The sequence below is a fragment of the Giraffa tippelskirchi genome, chromosome Y (genome assembly GCF_054371585.1).
Source record: "Giraffa tippelskirchi isolate mGirTip1 chromosome Y, T2T-mGirTip1v1.2.pri, whole genome shotgun sequence".
NCBI classification, from domain to species: Eukaryota; Metazoa; Chordata; class Mammalia; order Artiodactyla; family Giraffidae; genus Giraffa; species Giraffa tippelskirchi.
In genome coordinates, this window is record NC_137290.1 from 23,986,647 (window position 1) to 24,010,276 (window position 23,630).

Below are 23,630 nucleotides of genomic sequence, written 5' to 3' on the forward strand. Positions count from 1 at the left end.
AACAATTTAGGTCCTCTTGCTCAAGGCTATGCCATTACCTTGTTCATCTTCTGCTATTCTTTCTATAATAAGAGCTAGATTTCAAATATCTGATGAGACCTTCAGCCCATAAAATTGCAACTGTAAAGTGTTTAAAGATATTGTTCTATGAAAGCAGCTGCTATCCTTACATTGGATAAAAAATTTAAAACTTAAAGTTCCAGTAACAAAGAAACATATCTGAACAATATTTCTAGTGGTCAACTGTTACATTTTGGATACAGCTACTATACTTTTAAAAATATATATATTTCCCTTTATTGGGTAAAATAGATGCAAAATGCACAGTGCATAGGTCATAATCAGGCTATTCTAGACAGCCTAACAATGAAATTCAATGTTGTATACATCAGAATATCTTCTCAATACATCAGTAGGTAAAATTTTATTTCATCACTAAATTTTTGCTGCAAATATTAGAACAGAAAGCATGGGTGAACCAGACTTCTGTCCCTTCATACCATGGTGGTTCAGCTGCCTGCCCCCTCTCCACATCATATATTCTTGGTATTGTCATAGTTTGCATTTGCCTGGTATCCATATTAGGGAAAAAAATAAAACAAACTAGATATCTTGAACAGGCTTAACACATTATGTTAATGTGAAAATATTTCAAAGATTGGGTATTTTATCAACATTTCACCCAGTTTTCACAGAATCATGGTACACACGGTTTCAGTAGGAAAATTAAAATCATCAGTATTATATGAAATGAGTAGCTATTGTGTTAGAAAACACACAGAGAGTAATTTCTTATCCTAAACACGGAGGGAAAACTTAGTTATGAGAAAACAATAATTGTCACCAATAATACGGAAACATTTGCTAAACAGTACATTTGAATAGTCAGTATTACAAAAAGTAAGATCATGGCGTCTGTTCCCACCAGTTCAAGGCAAATAAAATGGGAACATGCAGAAAAAAATGAGAGATTTCACTTCCTGTGGCTCTAAATTCATTGCAAATGGTGACGACAACCTTAAAATTACAAGACAGTTGCTTCTTGACAGAAAAGCTGTGACAAATTTAGAAGTTTTTTTTTTTTTAAAAACTAAGACCTGATTGGCCAATAGAGTCACAACCACTGTCTTTCCAAAGACACGTACAGATGTGAGAACACCAAAGAATTGGTTATTTTGAACTACTCTGCTGTGGTGGCCTAGTGAGAGTTCCTTGGACTGCAGGAAGATCAATCCAGTGAATCTTCAGGTAATCAACACTGAAGATTCATTGGAAGGCCTGGTGCTGAAAATAAAGCTCCAAAGCTTGTTCATCTGAGGCAAGGAGCTGACTCATTAAAATAGATCCTAATCTTTAAAAAATGTTGAACGCAGGAGGAGCAGTAGGTAAGAGAGGATGAGACATTTGGATAGCATCAACGATTCATAGGACATGATCTCAGGGAGTCTATGGGAGATGGTGAGGGACAGAGAAGCCTGATGTGTTACAGTCCAAGGGGATACAAAGAGTCAAACATGACTTAGTGGTTGAAGAACAGCGACACTTGAGTTAATCAAATGGGTCTTGCAGGTTGAAGGTTGGTTCCAAAATATCAGAGGAATAGGAGACAAAGACCACTCTCTCCCCAACGAGTTCATCTAAGGATCAACTACACATGGAAGAACTTTCAGAAAACAAATTGTGAACACGGTTGACTGGCCCAAGATACCGAGAAAGTCAAACATGTCTTTTCAAAAGGAGGTAGACAAAATAAAAGAGACATAAAAAGAGACAAAGTATTTAGGGGCTGAGGCTGGTCTTGGAGAGGACATTGTAAAAGAATAGTAAACCCTCTCAGATCAGTGACAGTGGAGAACTCTGGGATCACATAGAGCAACATAATCAAGGGAAAGAAAAACAAAAACACATGTCCTTAAGTGAAACTACCAGCAGAGAAGAAGCTCAGATGCTCCTGTCCACCATCATTGAGGTGGACCTGGGAGGGATATCTGGGCTGTATCATCTGCCCTATGGTAAAGACCCAGCTTTAATGCTCTGAGGACAATCTGACAGAGGTGAGGTGACGTAGCAACCGAAACCATTGGAATACCAGAGACAAAATGCAAAAAAGGGCCATTCTTGAGAGAAGTCTCTAAGACCACATAGCGAAAACTGACACACTCACAGCACAAAATTTTCCACCTTACAGATATCAAAGATGTGTAACCTAGCTAACATTTATGGCCATTTCCTCCACGGAGGCAGAGAGGAATGCTCGGATCAGTGAGAACAGAAGGCAAGATGGTGCTGTTATATCATCCTCCGAGACAAACATCTCCCTCCAAGATCTGAGCAGGCAGCCAGTTGCTAATCATGTCTTCATGCGTTCATGTACAGTTCACATAGGACAGAAGGGTCAGAGCCTGAGTTCAGCACCCGTCCAGAGACACATGCACTCTTGCAATTTGTTCTTATGGCAAAGCCAATAATAAAGAAAAGTTACATGTCTCTAAATCAGTTTAGTTCACCTCAGTCACTCAGTCGTGTCTGACATTTGCAACTTCATGAATCACAGCACGCCAGGCCTTCCTGTCCAATACCAACTTCTGGAGCTTATCCAAACTCATGTCCTTCTAGTCAGTGATACCATCCAGCCACCTCATCCTCTGTCGTCCTCTTCTTCTCATGCCCCAATCCTTCCCAGAATCAGGGTCTTTTCCAGTGAGTCAACTCTTCGCATGAGGTCACCAAACTATTGGGGATTCAGCTTCAACATCAGTCCTTCCAAAGAATATCCAGGACGGATCTCCTTTAGGATGGACTGGTTGAACCTTCTTGCAGACCAAGGGACTCGCAAGAGTCTTCTCCAACACCACAGCTCAAAAGCATCAATTCTTCAGCGCTCAGGCTTCTTCACTGTCCAACTCTCACATCCATACGTCATGTAAAAACCATAGCTTTGGCTAGACAGACCTTTGTTGGCAAAGTAATGTCTCTGCTTTTCAGTATGCTATCTAGTGTGGTTACAACCTTCCTTCCAAGAAGTAAGTGTCTTCTAATTTCATGGCTGGATTCACCATCAGCAGTGATTTCGGAGCCCCCCAAAAATAAAGTCTGACACTGTTTGCACGGTTTCTCCATATATTTCCCGTGAAGTGATAGGACCAGGTATCATGATCTTAGTTTTCTGATTGTTGAGTTTTAAGTCAACTTTTTCACTCTCCTCTTTCACTTCCGTCAGGAAGCTCTTGAGTTCTTCTTTGCTTTCTTCCATAAGAAAAGTTGGATGTCTCTAAATCAGTTCAGTTAAGCTCAGTCCCTCAGTAGTGTCTGACTTTTGCAACCATATGAATTGCAGCACGCCAGGCTTTCCTGTCCATCACCAACTTCTGGAGCTTATCCAAACTCATGTCCTTCGAGTCAGTGATACCATTCAGCCATCGCATCCTCTGTCTTCCACTTCTCCTCCTTCCCCCAATCCTTCCCAGCATCAGGGTCTTTTCCAATGAGTCAAATCTTCGCATGAGGTCACCAAACTATTGGAGAATCAGCTTCAACATCAGTTCTTCCAATGAACACCCAGGACTGATGGCCTTTAGGATGGACTGGTTGGACCTTCTTGCAGTCCAAGGGACTCCACAGTTCAAAGGCATCAATTCTTCAGTGCTCAACATTCTTCCACCGTCCAAATCTCACATTCACACATGACTACTGGAAAAACCATAGCCCAGACTAGACGGACCTTGTTGGCAAAACGATGTCTCTGCCTTTTAGTATGATATCTTGATTGCTCATAACTTTCCTTCCAAGGAGTAAGGGTCTTTTAATTACATGGCTGCTAAATAGCCTGGAGTTAAAACTCCCCTTAATGTCCTCTAAACCATTCAATGAAAAACAAAGAACTGTCTCACCTGAAAAAAACATGGACATTAAGGCTGTTACACCCAGCTCCAAGTCGTTCTAGCTTCTGGCCGATCTCCAAAATTCCTGGCCCCAGCCATTTAAGAGATATCTACTCAAAACAACCTTGGAGAAGAACAGGCCCCCTTAAGACAGTAGCTTTCCACATATATGTCTGTATATACTTACTCTTTTCTTGGGTTAGTGCAGCAGCTCATTTATCTGACTGCTGCCCCTTTTTGCCTCATTAAAGGTGATCTGTTCCTATAAAGTGCCAGTCTCATTATTTTGCTGAACCTCACCTTCTCTAACTCCCTTACCCTAAAAACAAACTGATTGGCTGGAACACGACAGATACTTAAGATGCATGGACTACCTTGGACAGTGCCTTGCCTGCCACCCAATTGCCTGAGAAACTTGGACCTGGGAGGGAAACAAAGCACATCGTCGATTGTGGTCAGTGCCCTTGCACACCACCCGAGAACTTGAGTGGCTTAGACTTGGGAAATGTGTGAATCAGAGGGCCCACTTTGGACAGTGACCTCGCAGATCACCCGGGAACCCGAGCAAGGTGAACTGAGAAAGTATATGTCACATTTGTCAGTGGCAAGCCCACCTTGGTGGCCAAAGCACCTTAACCACCCCACATATCCCAGTCGTATTTGTTCTCAGTGACCCCCCGCCCCCTCACCAGCACCACCACTGCACCGCTGAGCAAGTGAGGTCGAATAATGGCCTTCTGTCCCCTCGTGTCATGGTGCAAACTACTGCTGCTGCTTCTGCTAAGTCGCTTCAGTGGTGTCCGACTCTGTGTGACCCCATAAATGGCAGCCCACCAGGTTACCCGGTCTCTGGGTTTCTCCAGGCAAGAACAGGGGAGTGGGTTGCCATTACCTTCTCCAGGTGCAAACTAGTCATAAGTAAATTAGTCATGAAAGAGAGCTGCAAACTGAGGAAGTAAGAACTATCAAAGAAGGGCAAAGTAGCCCAGAAGTGACAGGTGCAACAAATTGAAACACTGACGTTAGTGCAGAAACTGTGTAATCTAGGGACAACAATAGCTTTTGACAACAAGTAAAAGCAGGATAAAGAGACTATCTGACACTGATCTGACACCACAAAGCTCAGAGCAACTTTAGAGAAATTGTTAGACTATTCTTTATTATTTTCATGTTTGTTGTTGTTGTTCTTTATCATTCCCTTTACTTTCGTTTCTATATACCGCGTTATATTTTGAGAATGACTTTGGCTTCCATCTTTTTTCCAGTATTTATAGTAGTTTAAATTCTATTCTAGTTTCTTAATCTTTGCTTTTTGATTTTTTTTTAAATCAATGATTATAACTTTAGGAATTCGATCTTTAGAATTGATTTCCATTTACGAATTTAATTCCTGAGTTGATCGTACTCTTCCCTTTTTACTCTCCCTTTTCTCCTCTTAGAAGTTTCTATCTCCCTCCTCACCTTGTTCTGCTCTGTATAACTCTATGAATCCCTTTGACTGTTTTTGGCTATGGAGAACTGCTTCACCATCAACCTTGGGTTTTATCTTCTGTTCTGTGGATACAGAATTCTTGTTGCTACTGTAACTCGGGGACCAAAACCCAGAGGCCACGAGGTCAATTCCAGATATTTAGATCATTTTGGAACCCCTGACATCAGTGAACATTAAAAGAGGAGTGCATCCAAAAGTTCCCATGCCTACATGGAAATCAAGCCCCAAGCTGAAGCCAGCAATTTCAGTGCACGACAACCCACAGGTATTCTTCAGCAAAGCCCAAACACAAAAATAAATATTACAAAAGGTGCTACATGAAGCCATATCAAAGTCACAGACACCACAAAGCACATTATAGGACAACTCATTGCACTTCATAGAGCAGTGATCATGCTCCACCTGACAGACCACAGGCACAAGATCCCCCAAGCATTAAAGCTTGACAACTTACAGGTCCAATCCCACCCACAAAGATCAGCTTCCACAGCAAAGTGGAGCCATAGCCCTGTAGCCTGCAGAAAGGGGACCCAAACCACAGGATCTAAGCAAAATGAAATGGGAGAGAAATATGCAGCCGGTGAAGGTACATGATAAAAACTCACCAAAATAAGCAAAAGAAGAGGAGATAGAAAGTCTTCCTGAAAAAGAACTCAGAACAATGATAGTAAAGATGACCAAAAGCTTGAAAGCTAAGTGGAGTCACGAGTAAATAGAACTGGAGGCCCACACTGAGGAGAAATGAACATATTTACCATGGATCTATAAGGAATAAAGAAAAGTCAAGCAGTAATGGTCAGTGCAATAATGGAGATTAACAACATCCTGGAAGGAACCAACAGTAGAATAACTGAGACGGAGAAAGAACTATTAAGCTGGAGGTAGAAAAGAAGAACCTCCATTAAATGTGGAAGGAAGTAACTCCCTCAGTCCCAACACACCAGAGAGTCCCACATAGGATGAACCCAAACTGAAACACCCCGCCACAAATATTTTATTCAAACTCAGAAAATTTAAGCACACACACACACACACACACACAAATAAAAGCAAACATCAAGTACAACGAGAAGAAAGACATAAATATCATACAGTTGGGTCCCCATAAGGATAGCTGCTGATCTTTCAGGAGAAATTCTTTTGGCCAATAGAGGATGGTAGCACATTCTCAAAATGAAACAAGCACGCACTCTTGCTCCTTTCACATGCTAGCTAGGTAATAGTCAAAATTCGTAGGCAGTACATAAACCAAGAAATCCCACATGTGAAAGCTAAATTTGGAAACAATAGATGAGCCAGAGAACCATTTGGGAACATTCATTGGCTCCTAGAGGAAACAACGGGATTTCAGAAAAGCATTTACTTCTGCTTCAGTGTTCCACCAAAGACATTGGCTGAGTGTGTCACACACAGTACTGAGTACTATCACAGCAAACTCTGGACAGTTTCAAAGAGACAGAAGTCACAGACAATCTTACCTCTTACCTGAGAAACGTGTACTCAGGTCAAGATGGAAGAACTGGAAAAAGACATGGAACAATTGACCAGTTTAAAACTGGGAAAAGATAGTGACAGAACTGCTGATAATCACTCTGCTTATGTGAAATATATGCAGACTATACTATTGAAAATGCCAGGCTGGATGAATAATTAGCTGGAATCAAGGTTTCTGTGACAAGCTTTAACAACCTTACATAGTCTGATGGGAACTCTGTAGGAAAAGAAAGTGAAGAGGAACTAAAGAGTGTCTTGAGGATGAATGAGGAAAGTGAAAAATTTTGCTGAAAACTCAACATTCAAAAAGCCAAACACCAGGGAATCTGGTCCCATCACTACTTGGCAAATAGAAGAGAAAAACGTGGAATCAGTGACAGACTTAATTTTCCTGGGCTCCAAAAATCACAGTGAATGGAGACTGCAGTCATCAAATTAATAGATACTTACTTGCTTCATGGAGGAAAAGCAATGACAAACCTAGACTTTTTTTGTTGTTTAAAAAAAAGAGACATCAGCTTATTAACTAAGGCCCCCTTAGTCACAAACGCCCGTGGTTTATCGAGTAGTCATGCATAGATTGTGAGAATTGGAACATAAAGAAGCCTCAGAGCTGAATAACTGATGCCATCGAACTGTGATGCTGGATAAAACTCTTAGGGCTTCCATGGACTGCAAGGAGATCAAATCAATCAATCCTCAATGTAATCAACCCTGAATATACTTTTGAATCACTAATGCTGAAGCTGAAACTCCAGGATTTTCCAAATCTGACGCAAAGAACCAACTCTGGAAAACACCATGATGCTTGGAAAGACTGAGGACAGGAGGAGAATGGAGTGACAGAGGATGAGATGGTTGGATGGCTTCACTAAGTCCATGTACATGTGTTTGAACAAACTATGGGAGACCGTGAAAGAGAGGGTTGCCTGTAGTGTTTCAGTCCAGGGAGTCACAAAAGAGTTGGACATGACTGAATGAATGAACAATAGCAATCAAAATATCTAGAGTTAATCTTTACAATCACTCTAAAATCTATTTAGTAAAAGAAATACAAACAACGAAAACAACAGAACACATTAAGGTGGTATACTAGAAGACAGGAGAATGTTTTTGTTTGTTTGTTTGATTGTTTTGTAATATGGCAACAATAGACTGTCAAAGAGACAACTCTTACAATTGAATAGATTTTAAACATTATGTTGTAAACAAAATTTTATGCAAGCGATAAGTGATAGAGTGCAATAGTTACTATACTAACAGTAGACAAAACAGATTTTAAATTAAAAAAAATTATATGAAACAAATGACATTAAATATATTCAGTTCAGTCACACAGTCATATCTGATTCCTTGCCTCCCCATGGACTGCAGCACGCCAGACCTCCCTGTCCATCACCAACTCCCAGAGTTCACCCAAACCCATGTCCATTGAGTTGGTGATGCCATCCAACCATCTCATCCTCTGTGGACCCCTTCTCCTCCTGCCCTGAGAAGGGCAGAGGTACCTGATGTACTAGCATCAGGGTCTTTTCTAATGAGTCAGCTCTTTGCATCAGGTGGCCAAAGAATTGGCGTTTCAGCTTCAGAATCAGCCCTTCCAATGAATATTAAGGCCTGATCGGAAATCAATAAATATTAGTATGGGTATAAGATACTATAAATAGTAAAGGAGTAGAGAAAATTGAACAAAAAACAAAATTAGTAATAAGAATATTAGGTAAACTAAACAAACAAAAAGAGAAGATTTAGTTACTGAAATGAGAATGAATAGTATATCATTGCTTTTATTTATTTTAATTAGTTTATTTATCTGTTTTTAAGTTACAATATTGTATTGGTTTTGCCATACATTGACATGAATCCACCATGGGTGTATATGTGTTCACCTTCCAGAACCACGCTCCCACCTCTCTCCCTATCCCATCCCTTTGGGTCATCCTGGTGCACAAGTCCCGAACACCCAGTATCATACATCGAACCTGGACTGGTGATTCGTTTCACATATGATAATTTATATGCTTCCGTGGCATTCTCCCATATCATCCCACTCTCATCCCACTCTCAACCTCTCCCATAGACTCCATAAAACTGTTCTATACATCTGTGTCTCTTTTTCAGCCTCGCATACAGGGTTACCTTTACCAATTTACTAAATTTCATATATATGTGTTAGTATACTCTATTGGTATTTTTCTTTCTAGCTTACCTCACTCTGTATAATAGACTCCAGTTTCATCCACCTCATTAGAAATGATTTGAATGTTTTCCTTTTAATGGTTGAGTGATATTTCATTGTGTATATGTACCACAGCTTCCTTATCCATTCGTTTGCTGATGGGCATCTAGGCTGTTTTCATGTACTGGCTAGTATAAACAGCACTGTGATGAATATTAGGGTACACGAGTCCCTTTCACTTCTGGTTTCCTTGGTGTGTATGCCCAGCAGTGGGATTGCTGGGTCATGTGGCAGTTCTTTTCCCAGTTTTTTGAGGAATCTCCACACTGTTCTCCATAGTGGCTGTACTAGTTTGCATTCCCAGCAACAGTGTAAGAGGGTTCCCTTTTCTCCACACCCTCTCCAGCATTTATTGCTTGTAGACTTTTGGATAGCAGCCATTCTGACGGGCGTGAAATGGTACCTCATTGTGCTTTTGATTTACATTTCTCTGATAACGAGTGATGTTGAGCATCTTTTCATGTGTTTGTTAGCCATCTGGATGTCTTCTTTGAAGAAATGTCTGTTTAGTTCTTTGGCCCACTTTTTGATCGGGTCGTTTATTTTCCTGGAATTGAGCTGCAGATGCTGCTTGTATATTTTTGAGATTAATTATTTGTCCATTGCTTAATTTGCTACTATTTTTCCCATTCTGAAGGCTGTCTTTTCACCTTGCTTATAGTTCCCTTTGCTGTGCAAAAGCTTTTAATTTTAATTAGATCCCATTTGTTTATTTTTCCTTTTATATCCAATATTCTGGAAGATGGATCATAGAGGATCCTGCTGTGGTTTATGTCGGAGAGTGCTTTGCCTATGTTTTCCTCTAGGAGTTTTATCGTTTCTGGTCTTATGTTTAGATATTTAATCCATTTTGAGTTTATTTTTGTGTATGGTGTTAGGAAGTGTTCTAGTTTCATTCTTTTACAAGTGGTTGACCAGTTTTCCCAGCACCACCTGCTAAAGAGATTGTCTTTTCTCCGTTGTATATTCTTGCCTCCTTTGTTGAAGATAAGGTGTCGATGCTGCTGCTGCTGCTAAGCCGCTTCGGTCGTGTCCAACTCTGTGCGACCTCATAGACGGCAGCCCACCAGGCTCTGCTGTCCCTGGGATTCTGCAGGCAAGAATACTGGAGTAGGTTGCCATTTCCTTCTCCAGTGCATGAAAGTGAAAAGTGAAAGTGAATTCGCTCAGTCGTGTCTGACTCTTGGCGACCCCATGGGCTGCCGCCTACCAGGCTCCTCCATCAATTGGGTTTCCCAGGCAAGAGTACTGGAGTGGGATGCCATTGCCTTCTCCAAGGTGCCCATGGGTGCGTGGATTTATCTCTGGGCTCTCTATTTTGTTCCATTTATCTGTATTTCTGTCTTTGTGCCAGTACCATACTGTCTTGATGACTGTGACTTTGTAGCAGAGCCTGAACTCAGGCAGGTTGATTCCTCCAGTCCCATTCTTCTTTCTCAAGATTGCTTTGGCATCCGAGGTTTTTTGTAGTTCCATACATATTATGATATTTGTTCTAGTTCTCTGAAAAAATACCGTTGCTAGCTTGATAGGGATTGCATTGAATCTATACATTACTTTGGGGAGTACATTCATTTTCACTATATTGATTCTTCCGATCTATGAACACGGTATATTTCTCCATCTATTTCTGTCTGCTTTGATTTCTTTCACCAGTGTTTTATAGTTTTCTATATATAGGTCTTTCGTTTCTTTAAGTAGATATAGTCCTAAGTATTTTATTGTGTTCATTGTGATGGTGAAGGGAATTGTTTCCTTAATTTCTCTTTCTGTTTTCTCGTTGTTAGTGTATCAGAATGCAAGGGATTTATATGTGTTAATTTTATATCATGAAACTTTACTATATTCATTGATTAGCTCTAGTAATTTTCTGGTGGAGCCTTTAGGGTTTTCTATGTCGAGAATCATGTGATCTGCAAATAGTGAGATATTTCCATCTTCTTTTCCAACCTGGATTCCTTTAATTTCTTTTTCTGCTCCGATTGCTGTGGCCAAAACTTCCAAAACTATGTTGAGTAGGAGTGGGGAGAGTGGGCACCCTTGTCTTGTTCCTAACTTTACGGGAAATGCTTTCAGTTTTTCACCATTTATGATAATGTTTGCTGTGGGTTTGTCATATACAGCTTTTATTATGTGGAAGTACGTTTGTTCTATTTCTGCTAATTGGAGGGTTTTTATCATAAATGGATGTTGAATTTTGTCAAAGGTTTTCTATGCATCTATTGAAATAATCATATGGTTTTTATTTTTCAATTTGTTCATGTGGTGTATTACCTTGATTGATTTGCAGAGATTCAAGAATCCTTGCATCCCTGGGATAAAGCCCATTTGGTCTTGATGCATGATGCTTTTAATATGTTGTTGGATTGTGTTTTCTAGGGTTTAGTTAAGGATTTTTGCATCTATGTTCATCATTGATACTGGCCTGTAGTTTTCTTTTTTTGTGGCATCTTTGTCAGGTTTTGGCATTAGGGTGATGTTGGCCTCCTAGAATAAGTTTGGAAGTTTATTTTCGTCTGCAATTTTCTGGAAGAGTTTGAGTAAGATAGGTGTTAGCTCTTCTCTAAATTTTTGGTAGAATTCAGCTGCTTTTAAACATATTAAATAAAGAGGAATTTTTGGTATTTAAAAAATGTATTTCTGTCAACAATAGTCTCAAGTTATGTGAAGCAGTCAAATAGCTAGAATAACAGAACGGCTAAAACAATTTTGGAAACTGGAAAAAACGAATAGATTCATAAAAAAAACTTGAATTGCTTAATGCATTGCTCATAAATAAGTGCATAGAACCGATTTTTTTTTTTATGCTGTACTATATATAGTGCTATTTGTGCTGAGTATCTCATTGGCAATATATTAAAGACACAGGTATACTATATATATATTAGTAACACCTTAAAGTGTATTAAGTCACTACACTCCTGTCTGACACTCTTCATCACACAATTGTTGCCCACGTTTATTTTCGATCCATGGGATTCTAAAGGAGAAGAAATAAAATGTGCTGCAATGCCTAGTTCCAGGAGATCTTCCCGACCCATGGATCAAAACAACATCTCTGTGACACATTATATGTGTGTATGTGTGTGTGTGTGTGTGTGTACACACACACACAAATATATAATGTGCATATATATATATATATATATATATATGTTTAGATATATACACACATACAAATATATATATGTATATAAGAGAGAGAGAGATTTTGCCAAGCCTGTGACGGTGTGTATCACAATAATCTGTTAAAATTGAAAGAGATGGGAATACAATATCACCTGACCTGCTTCTTCAGCAACATTTATACAGGTCAGGAAGCAACAGTTAGAATGGAACATGGAACAACAGACTGGTTCCAAATAGGCAAAGGAGTACATGAAGGCTGCATTCTGTCACCCTGCTTGTTTAACTTATATGCACAATACATCTTGAGAAACACTGGGCTGGAAAAAGCACAAGCTGGAAACAAGATTCCTGGGAGAAATACCAATAACCTCAGATACAAAAATCACACCACTCTTATGGCAGAACATGACTTCAGGTCAGTTCAGTCTCTCTGTCATGTCCATCACTTTCGACCCCATGAACCGCATCATGCCAGGCTTCCCTGTCCATCACCAACTCCCAGAGTCCACTCAAGCCCATGGCTAGTGGATCAATGATGCCATCCAGCCATCTCAACTTCTGTCATCCCTTTCTCCTCCTTTCCATAATCTTTGCAGGCACCATGATCTTTTCCAGTGAGTCAGCTCTTCTCATCAGGTGGCCGAAATATTGGAGTTTCAGCTACAACATCAGTCCTTCCAATGAAGCTGAAGGACTGATCTCCTTTAGGATGGATCTCCTTGCAGTTCAAAGGACTTTCATCAGTCTTCTCCAACACCACAGTTCAAAAGCATTAATTCGTTGGCACTCAGCTTTCTTTATAGTCCAACTTTCACATCCATACATGACCATTGCAAATAGCATAGTGTTGACAATACAGACCTTTTTGGTAAAGTAATATCTCTGTTTTTTAATATGCTGTCTAGGTTGGTCATAACTTTCCTTCCAAGGAGTGAACATCTTTGAATTTCATGGCTGCAATCACCATCTGCAGTGATTTTGGAGCCCAGAAAAATAAAGTCAGCCACTGTTTCCACTCTTTCCTCATCTATCTGTCATGAAGCGATGGGAACAAATGCCATGATCTTAGTTCTCTGAATGCTGTGCTTTAAGCCAACATTGTCATTCTTCTTTCTCACATTCATCAAAAGTCTTTTTAGTTCTTCTTCAGTTTCAGCTATAAGAGTGTGCCATCTTCCTATCTGAGGTTATTGATATTTCTCCTGACAATCTTCATTCCAGCTTGTATTTCCTCCAGTCAGCATTGCTCATGATGTACTCTGCATATCAGTTAAATAAGCAGGGTGACAATATACAGCCTTGACGTACTTATTGTTTTTCCTATTTGGAACCAGTCTATTGTTCCATATCCAGTTCTAACAGTGACTTCTTGACCTGCATACAGGTTTTTCAAGAGGCAGATCAGGTGATGTGGCATGCTCATCTCTTTCAGAATTTTCCACACTTTATTGTGATCAATACAGTCAAAGGGTTTGGCATAGTCAATAAAGCAGAAATTGATTTTTATTTTTATTTTTGGAACTCTCTTGCTTTTGCAATGATCCACAAAATGTTGGCAATTGGATCTCTGGTTCCTCTGCCTTTGTGAAAACCAGCATGAATATCTGGACTTTCACTGTTCACATATTGCTGAAGCCAGGCTTGGATAATTTTTAAGTATTATTTTACTCCCGTGTGAGATGAGTGCGATTGGGGGTAGATTGAGCATTCTTTGGCACTGCCTTTCTTTGCGATTAGAATGAAAACTGACCTTTTCCAGTCCTGTGGCCACTGCTGAGGTTTCCATATTCGCTGGCATATTGAGTGCAGCACTTTCACAGCGTCATCTTTCAGGAATGGAAGTAGTTCAACTGGAACCCCATCACCTCCACTAGCTTTGTTCATGTTGATGATTCCTAAGGTTACTTTACTTCACATTCCAGGATGTCTGGCTCTAGGTGAGTCATCACACCATTGTGATTATCTGAGTCATGGAGATCTTTTTTGAATTATTCCTCTGAGTGTTATTGCCACCTCTTCTTAGTATCTTAATATCTCTCTGCAGAAAGTGAAGAGGAACTAAAAAGCCTCTTGATGAAAGCAAAAGTGGAGAGTGAAAAAGGATGTCTTAAAGTTTAACATTCAGAAAACTAAGATCATGGCATCTGGTCTCATCACTTCATGGGAAATGGATGAGGAATCAGTGACAGGCTTTATCCTTTTGGGCTCCAAAATCACTGAAGATGGTGATTGAAGCCATGGCCTTAAAATATGCTTACTCCTTGGGAGGAAAGTTTTGCCCATCCTAGATAGCATATTAAAAAGCAGAGACATTGCTTTGCCAAGAAAGGTCCATCCAATCACGGTTATGGTTTTCCAGTAGTCATGTATGGATATGAGAGTTGAAATGTGAAGATAGCTGGGCATCGAAGAATTGATGTTTTTGAACTGTTGTGTTGGAGAAGACTCTTGAGATTCTCTTGGACTGCAAGGAGATCCAACCAGTTCATCCGTAAAAAGATCAGCCCTGCGTGTTCATTGGAAGGGCTGATGTTAAAGCTGAAACTCCAATACTTGGGCACTTCATGTAAAGATTTGAGCCATTGCAAAAGACCCTGATGCTGGGAAGGATTGGGGACGTGAGAAGAAGGCGAAAACAGATGACGAGATGGCTATATGGCATTACCAACTCAATGGATATGACTTTGGATAAGCTCTGGGTGTTGGCGACGGACAGGGAGGCCTGGCGTGCTGTGATTTGTGGTGTCACAAAAAGTTGGACACGACTGAGACACTGAACTGAACTGATATACACACATACCTGCACATATACATGGCTATGTATATGTAGACAGTTTAGATATACAATTTTGCTGTCTATACATTATAGTATATATTTAGCAGGAGGTATGTAACTGTAGACATTTACTTTGCAGGATCTGATGATTTGCTAAATGTGCTTTAGCTTACATTCACCTCAGAGTAGTATCTAATTTCCGTTGTGACTTACACTTTAACACATTTGGTTTTTAGAAAAGTATTCTTTAATTTTCCACAGATTGATAAATTTGCAAACACGTATCCCATTTTTAACTTTTAGCTCCACTTCTTGATTTTCAGAGAACACACTGTCTATCATTTGAAATATTTAAAGATTTTTTATGGCTTAATGTAAAGCGTACTTACAAGAATATTCGAGAGAATGTTCAGATACTTATGAATATGTGTGTGTGTGTGTATGTGTGTGTGTATACATATATGTGTGTGCATGTGTATACACACAATGTATATATACAATATATATGTATATATAGGTATATGACTTGAAAACCTAACATCCCCCTCCTACTTACCCTTCCTTGATCTTGAAGTGTTTCAGATGATGCTCTTTAAATTTATATATTGCATTCAGTCTCCTCTCTCTTTGGGACTTGTAGTAAACCTGTGTTAAGTACGTTCACATTACCTTCGGTCCACTCTATGTCCTGTGGAGGGAGAAGCCAACAGTCACCTTTTTTGTTGTATTTTTTTTTTTTAAGTATAAGAATCTCTCTACAGACAGTAACTTATTTCTGAGGTGGTAGGGAATAGAGCACACTGTGAATCAAGAATGTTGCCAGCCATATCAGTAAACAAAAGAGGCTGCGGGCATCAAGTTATAAGCCATTGTATCCATCTCTAAATGTAAAACACGAGGGCACCCTTGATGAAATCAGGTTGCCCACTGTCAAGTTCTTAGCTACTACAGCTGTCACCAGTGCCCGAAAAACTGACTTGAGACAGAAAGAATAGATACTAGCCCTAGTTAAGGTGCTTAACAAAGGAATTATTTCAAGGAACCCAGATTCTTGCATCTTCCCATAGGTAGAAAATATCTCAATCCATTCACTTGATGTGTCCTGATTTTATTTCATTAACCATAATATTTGGACCTTCTCCATACCTAATCATTGTACCAAAACTTCTGTAAAACCTGGCTCCTCCAATTCTTCAGAGCAGTCTTTTTGCATTACTTGAGAAGTTGCTCCACATGATTAAATCCTTCTTAGGATGAAAGTCCTGAGGAAGAAAACATAATTAGTCACTTTTAGGCTATGCATTATTCTCAGTCAGTAGCACACATGCTAGAATTGCAAAATAAGGGATTCTTGTGCAGCATTTCAGCTTTAGCCTATGTTTACTAATTCCTACATAGCATTGTTCTGAAAGTCAAAAGTTTGCTACTATTTATTAAAACTTGTGGGAATTCATCTTTTCATAAATTGGTGACATCAATTTAAGAAAACCTATAGCCATACATGTTTACTTTAATTTTAAAAACATCTTCTTTACTTTTAGAAACAATGACAAAGGGGAAGTGAAGGGACACCTAAGTGTAGAGTCTGAATTTATTCTGAGTAACTTAGCTCTGCATTTTAAGTTTTTTTTTCTTTGTCTATACATACTAAAGAAATCATGGTTATACATTTTTCTCGACACACACTGTGATGCTTTTCCTGTCACTTGCACAAGTTGGCCAAGGACTGAGTTTCTTGCTTCACTTGAAAAAAATGATTAAAATTTGGAGTATAATAAATATACAATGTTATGTTAGTTTCTGCTGCACAGTAAAATAAATCAGTTATTAGTGAATATAGCTGAGCCACCCTTTTGAACAGTCCTCCCATATCCCGCAGGAGTCTGCTCTCCTAGCCCACAATGCACTCCACTAAAGCACTTCATAGCACTAAGCAGGAACTCCTCACTAGCTATCTACTACATATTTGGTATTTTACATCTGTCAGTGCAATTTGTTCAATTCATTCCATTCTCTCCATCCCACTCTGTGTCCGCAAGTCTGTTTCCTATGACTGTATCTCTTTCTACTTCCAAACGGGGACTTCAGTTACTGGTTTATAGATTCCATTTATATGCATTAATATTCAATATTTGTCCTTCTGTTTTTGAATTATTTCACTGAATAATGGGCTCTAGATTCATCTGTAACTCTACAAATAAATCAATTTTGTTTCTTTTTATGGGTGAGTAATTTTTCATCCTACATATGTAACATAGCTTCTTTATCCATTCTTTCAATGGACACTAAGGTTGCTTTTCTTTATTGGCTACTATAAATGGTGTTGCAGTGGTTACTGGGGTACCTATGTCTATTTCAATTATCATTTCCTTTGAGTGTATATCAAATAGTGGGATTTTTGGGTTATATGGCAGTTTCATTCTTAATTATCTAAAGATCTTTCATAATATTTGGCATCCTGGCAGCATTCATTTACATTTATAACAATAGTGAAGGAGGGCAGGAGGATCCTCTATTCTCTACACCATCTTCTTCATATATTATTATACAATTATATACACACAGAGATGCATACATATATATATACTTCTTTATTGGTTGCGACAAATGTCAGTTACTGCATATGGAATCTAGTTCCATGACCAGGGGTCAAATCTGGGACCCCTGCATTGTGATCATGGTGTCTTAGCCACTGGACTAGCAGAGAAGTCTCCTGTTGTAGATTTGCTTTTATCTATGGCCATTGGGAATGGTATGAGGTGATACTTCATTGTAGTTTTGATTTGTGTGCCTTTGCTAAGTTGAGGTAGTTTTTGCTGTGGTCAGTTCCAGGAGTTTCTATCACAAACACTTGTTAAATTCTGTCAAAGGTTTTTCAACATCTATTTAGGTGATCATATAGTTTTAATCCTTCAATATATATTGATATGCAGCTACTGAAGAATGTTTGCATATCTGGGATAAACCCCATTTAATGATGGTGTTCAATCCTTTTAGATTGATGGGGTGTTTTTTTGTGGCATTTTGTTAACGATGTATGATTCTGTTCCTCTATGTGATATTGGTCTCTAACTTTCTTTTTCTGTGTTATCTTGGTGTCGGTATCAGGGTGATGGTAACCTTGTAGGATGCGTTTGTGGGTTTCCCTTCTTCTCTAGAATTTTGGAAGAGTTTCAGAAGCTCATCTGTTAGTGGTTCTCTGACTGGTTTATAAAATTTCCCTGTTAAGCCATATGGCTTTAATTTTGTTTACTGCAAAATTTTTTGCCATCACAGTTTCAATGTTAGTGTTTCTAATAGCTATGTTCATATTTTCTGTTTCTTCTTATTTGAATTTCTGAGTGTTTGTCCATAGATTTCAGATTCTAAACTTTATTAACTTAAAATTGTTTGTTATAGTCTCTTCTGATCCTTTGTTATCTCAATATTTCCTAAGGCACAAACCACAAATACTAAAAGAATTTACAAAACACACGCAAAGTTTGAATTCTCCTTTCTGTGTTTGGCTTCTGATGGCTCAATAATATTTGACTTGTTTCACAGATCCTTCTTCTAAAAAAAAAAAATCTCTTACCTGCACCCCAAGAAACTGTAACACTCAGGCTAATTTCCTGCAATAAGTAGTCATTTAATTAAAGAACAAATTTAACAGAAAAAAAAAGAAACTCATCAAATGAATCTCAAGGCAAAAAATAACAACATTGTAGAGTGTCAACTGATGAATAAAGAAAGCAAATCTGATACATTTGAATCGGTTCTACTGAGATGGATGAAACTGGAGCCCATTATACAGAGTGAAGTAAGCCAGAAAGAAAAACAACAATACAGTATACTAATGCATATATATGGAATTTGAAAGATGGTAACGATAACCCTATATGCGAGACAGAATAAGAGACACAGATGCATGGAACAATTTTATGGACTCTGAGGGAGAAGGTGAGGGTGGGACGTTCTGGGAGAATAGCATTGAAACATGTATATTATCATAAGTGAAACAGAACAACATTCCATGTTCGATGCATGAGACAAGGGCTCAGAGCCGGGGCAATGGGATGATCCAGAAGGATGGGATGGGGAGGGAGGTGGGTGGGGGGTCCAGGAGCGGGAACACATGTAAACCCATGGCTGATTCATGTCAATGTATGGCAAAAACTATTGCAATGTTGTGAAGTGATTGGCCCCCAACTAAAATAAATAAATTTATAAAAAAATAAAATAAAAAAAAATAAAAAACTGTGGATCAGTTCTATAATAAATATGTAAAGTTCTGAAAAAAAAAAAAAAGAAAGCAAATCTGACAAGAACACATGCAGCTCATACAGAATAGCCGAATATCACAGTTAATAGAGAAATACACATCTATTTAAAAAATGAAGATATGCAACATCACCAAAAGGCACAGCAAATAGGAAAACAAAATAAAAATATAAATATATATACAAAAAATTGGTTGAAATAATCTTTAAAGACCAAATTAATGTGTAGGAACAAAGAAGCCTACAACTGAGAAAAATAGTGCACCGACAACACAAGAATTGAAAGCATCAGAAGAATAATACATATTCCCTAGTGCCTCATCTGATCACTGTCCTCCCCAACGTAAGTCACAGGACAATTACAACTTTTTTGGAAGCTCTCCAAAGGTGGAGAGAATTAGACTATTGATCTCTCTAGGGACAGTTCAGACTCAAAACTGCTATAACTCCTGTGCATTCTTACAGCTACCTGAGCCTGGGCATTTTCTTTTGTTTGAGCTCTTATTGTCTTCTGATGTATTCCATAGACACAGGGTCTGTGTCATTAATCATGTGTATTTAAGCTGCAGTATGCTCAACTGGTTGAGCATTTTAACCTTAATTATTTCAAAATAGAAATTGGCACTAAGAAGATGAACATGTAACTTTATTCTTCAAATAAGAGAATTGTGGGAATTTGTTGACATCTCCCAACATTAATTTTACACTTCAGTATCCTCCGTAATCTGACACCTATTTGGTAGATCAGTTGTATTAGGCCAGTTTTCAAATAATGAAGATGTTTGATGAGTGGATCTTTAAAGAGAAGCAGCAGATGTATCAGGGATCTTTGGCACTGGGAAAAATAAATTGCCTGACTGTTGTAGTTTAGGAAAAGGATGGTCATGGGCTGACATATTACCATACAAAACTGGAAAGGTAGAAGGCTCCACTCTCAGTCCAAACTAACTGTTCTGTAATGGAGATAGGTTGTGGTACGGAGAAATAGAAGTAGACATAGCTGGAAAATTTTCACTGGAGCTATTTGATTTAGTGCAGCTACTATGTGAAATCCCATGACAAATGCTCAACCTAGATTGTGGGATTGGTAGGCAGATCGGAGGGTATTCCAAAAGGGAAGGGTTATATGTGCATCTATGGTTGATTTTTTATTTTTTTACTTTTTTGATTTTGGATTCTGACAGAATACAACTAAATTCTGGAAAGCAATTACTCTTCAATTAAAACAGCAACAATTAAAGCAGCCGTAGATTGATGTCCCACAATAAATGCTCCTGCGGTCTAATTGATATTTATGATGGAGAAGAGAAATCATTTCCAGTTGGGGCACTTGTATCAGCAGGTATCCGGAGGGTAGAAGGCTTTCGTATGAATGGCACACTTAAACTTGTGCAGGCTGAAAATACACTCTGTCCTCTAGTTTCAGGATGAAAGTCAGAGTTTTGATCATCCACATTACCCTTTGCTTTAACATGCTTCTTGTAATCTCGGACTAATGAAGATGCTGTAGAGACATTTTTATTCCCAATTCTTCTTTTTGTTCCTCAACAAATGCTAAAGGATCTTCTCTAGGCAGGAGACACAGACAGGTTGTATAAATTCAAACCCAAAACAGCAAAGCAAATGGCAAAAGGATCATTCTTATCAATAGTTACCTTAAATGGAAATGGGTTGACTGTCCTAAGCAAAAGACAAAGACTAGCTTAATGGATACACAAACAAGACTGCTGTTTAAGTTGTGTACAACAGACCCACCACAAAACAATGGACACTTACAGACTGAAATTGAAGGGCTGGAAAAAGATATTCTAAGCAAATCAGAGACCAAAAGAAAGCAGGAGTAGCAATACACATATCAGACAAAATAGACTTTAAAATAAAGCCTGTAAAAGAGACAAAGAAGCACACTACATAATGATCAAAACTTCTATCTGAGAAGAAGATAGAACGATTAAAAATACATATGCATGCACCATAGGAGGACCACAATATGTAAGGCAAAGGCTAACAAGCATTAAAGGGGAAATGAACAATAACACAATAATAGTGAAAGACTGTACTACCCCACTTACACCTATGGATAGATCAAGTAAACAGAAAATTAACAAGGAAATACAAACTTTAAATGATACAATGGACCAGTTAGAAATAATTGATATCTATACGACATTTCACCACAAAACAATGGATTTCACCTTTTTCTCAAGTACATATGGAAACTTCTCCAAGATAGATCACATACTCGGCCATAGGTCCAGCTTTGGTAGATTCAAAAAAACCTTGAAATCATTCCAAGCATATTTTCTGACCACAGTCAAGTAAGACTAGATGTCAACTGCAGGAGAAACACTATTCAAAAGTCAAATATATGAAGGCTGAATACCACGCTGGTAAACAACTAACAAATCACCATGGAACAAAAAAAATATATATATATCAAAATATTCATAGAAACAAAAGAAAATGAAAACACAACACCCCAAAACCTATGCGACCCTATAAAATCAGTGCAAAGACAACGGTTCATAGCAAAAGAGCCTTACCTCAAGAAACAAGAACAAAGTCAAACAAACAACCTAACTCTAGGCCTAAGGGAACTAGAGAAGGAAGAAATGAAGAATCCAGGGTTAGTAGAAGGAAAGAAGTCATATAATAGGGCAGAAACAGATGTAAAATGAACAAAAGAGACTAGAGCAAAAATCAAAAAAGCTAAAACTGGGTTCTTTGAGAAGATATATAAAATTGACAAACCATTAGTCGGACTCATCAAGAAACAAAGGGAGAAGAATCAAATCAACAAAATAAGATATGAAAATGGAGAGATCAAAATAGACAGCACAGAAATTACGAAGGATCATGAGACTATTATCAACTAGTAGATGCCAATAAAATCAGCAACTTGGAAGAAGTGGACAAATTCTTAGAAAAGTACAACTTCTAAGTACAACTTAGTCTGTCACTGAGCCCTTTCCGATTAAGTCAGCATCCTTCTGGTCTGCCTGCCCCAGTGGTGAAATTTGCTTTCGAAGTTGAGGTATCACTCAAGGCATCTCTGTGGATCCTGCAGGGGTTTTGTTGTCCCTGGTTTGATATTCAAGCTGAGCCTGAAGCACAGGAGAGTATGACCCAGTGCTTCCCATTTTCCAATTTGTTTTCTCTGTGGCAGCACTGGCATTAAACTGGGGATACCTTAGGTGCAATTCCCAAGTGTTGTTTCATTCCTAGTACCTCATATCTCTACCCTTAAACTCATCACAAAAAAATCCAGAAACAACAAAATAATAGAAAAAGAAAAGTGTCAGCCAAATCCAACCATGGAGAGGCCCTGGTGTACCATGCTGAACTGCTCCCCACCCAGGCTTTTTCTCTCTGAAAAGGCTTTCACTTTTGAAGTTTTTGGTCTACACATTGCCTTGGGATGTCCAGTGATTTTGCAGACCTAAACCAGGCCTCTGGTGGGGGGAAAGAAAATGGTGTTCCATGAGAGCTGGGATTTTCATTTTCATACTCTAGCTGCTATCGGTGACAAATTCCCCACAATTCCCCTACTGGCTCCCAGCTACCACTCCTGTCATTAACGTCCCATGACACTCCGACGTTGTCCCAGGGCATGCTTCATGCTGAAGGAGGGTAATGTATGCAAAGTACACTGTACGTATTCAATTGGCTCTGCCTGATTGTTATTATTTTTATTATTATTATTATTATTACTTTTTTTTTTTCTCCATGGCTGTGAACAGTCTTTCTCTAGTTGGGGCAAGCAGAGGCTACTTCTTACTGCAGAGTGCAGTCTTCTCATTGAGGTAGCTTCTCCTGTTGCACAGCAAAGATTCTAGAATATGGTGTCAGTTATTGTGGCCTGGGGGCTTAGCTACTCTATAGCATGTGAAATCTCCTGGGGCCAGGGATTGAACCTGTGTCCCCCTGCATTTCCAAATGGATTCCAAACCACTGGACCAGCAGAGAAGTCTGACTCCACCTAATTGAAAAGATGAAAGTAACATGAGGAATGCCTATAGAAAGATATAGAGATGCTCACAGAATAGGAAGAAAAGGTTAGCAGCCAGGCCTTTTGAGGCATGTGAAGCAGGCAAATTTGGGGATCAAAGTATCAAGAGCCCGCTGATATTTTCTTCTGCACCCTACTCTTGGGATGAACCAAGGCCAACCACTTTTTGGAGTTGCCTTCGAGCTTCAAAGTCCAAAGTGGGAGATAGAGAGGGTTTCTTTGGCTTGGCCACTCACTGCATGCAGGGGACAGAATGACTGCCTCTCAAAAAACCAAACATGCTCCGTGATACCAGAAGAAAAGAGAATGGAGGCTGACTGGGTACGAGCACAGGAAGCTACCGTTGTTTGG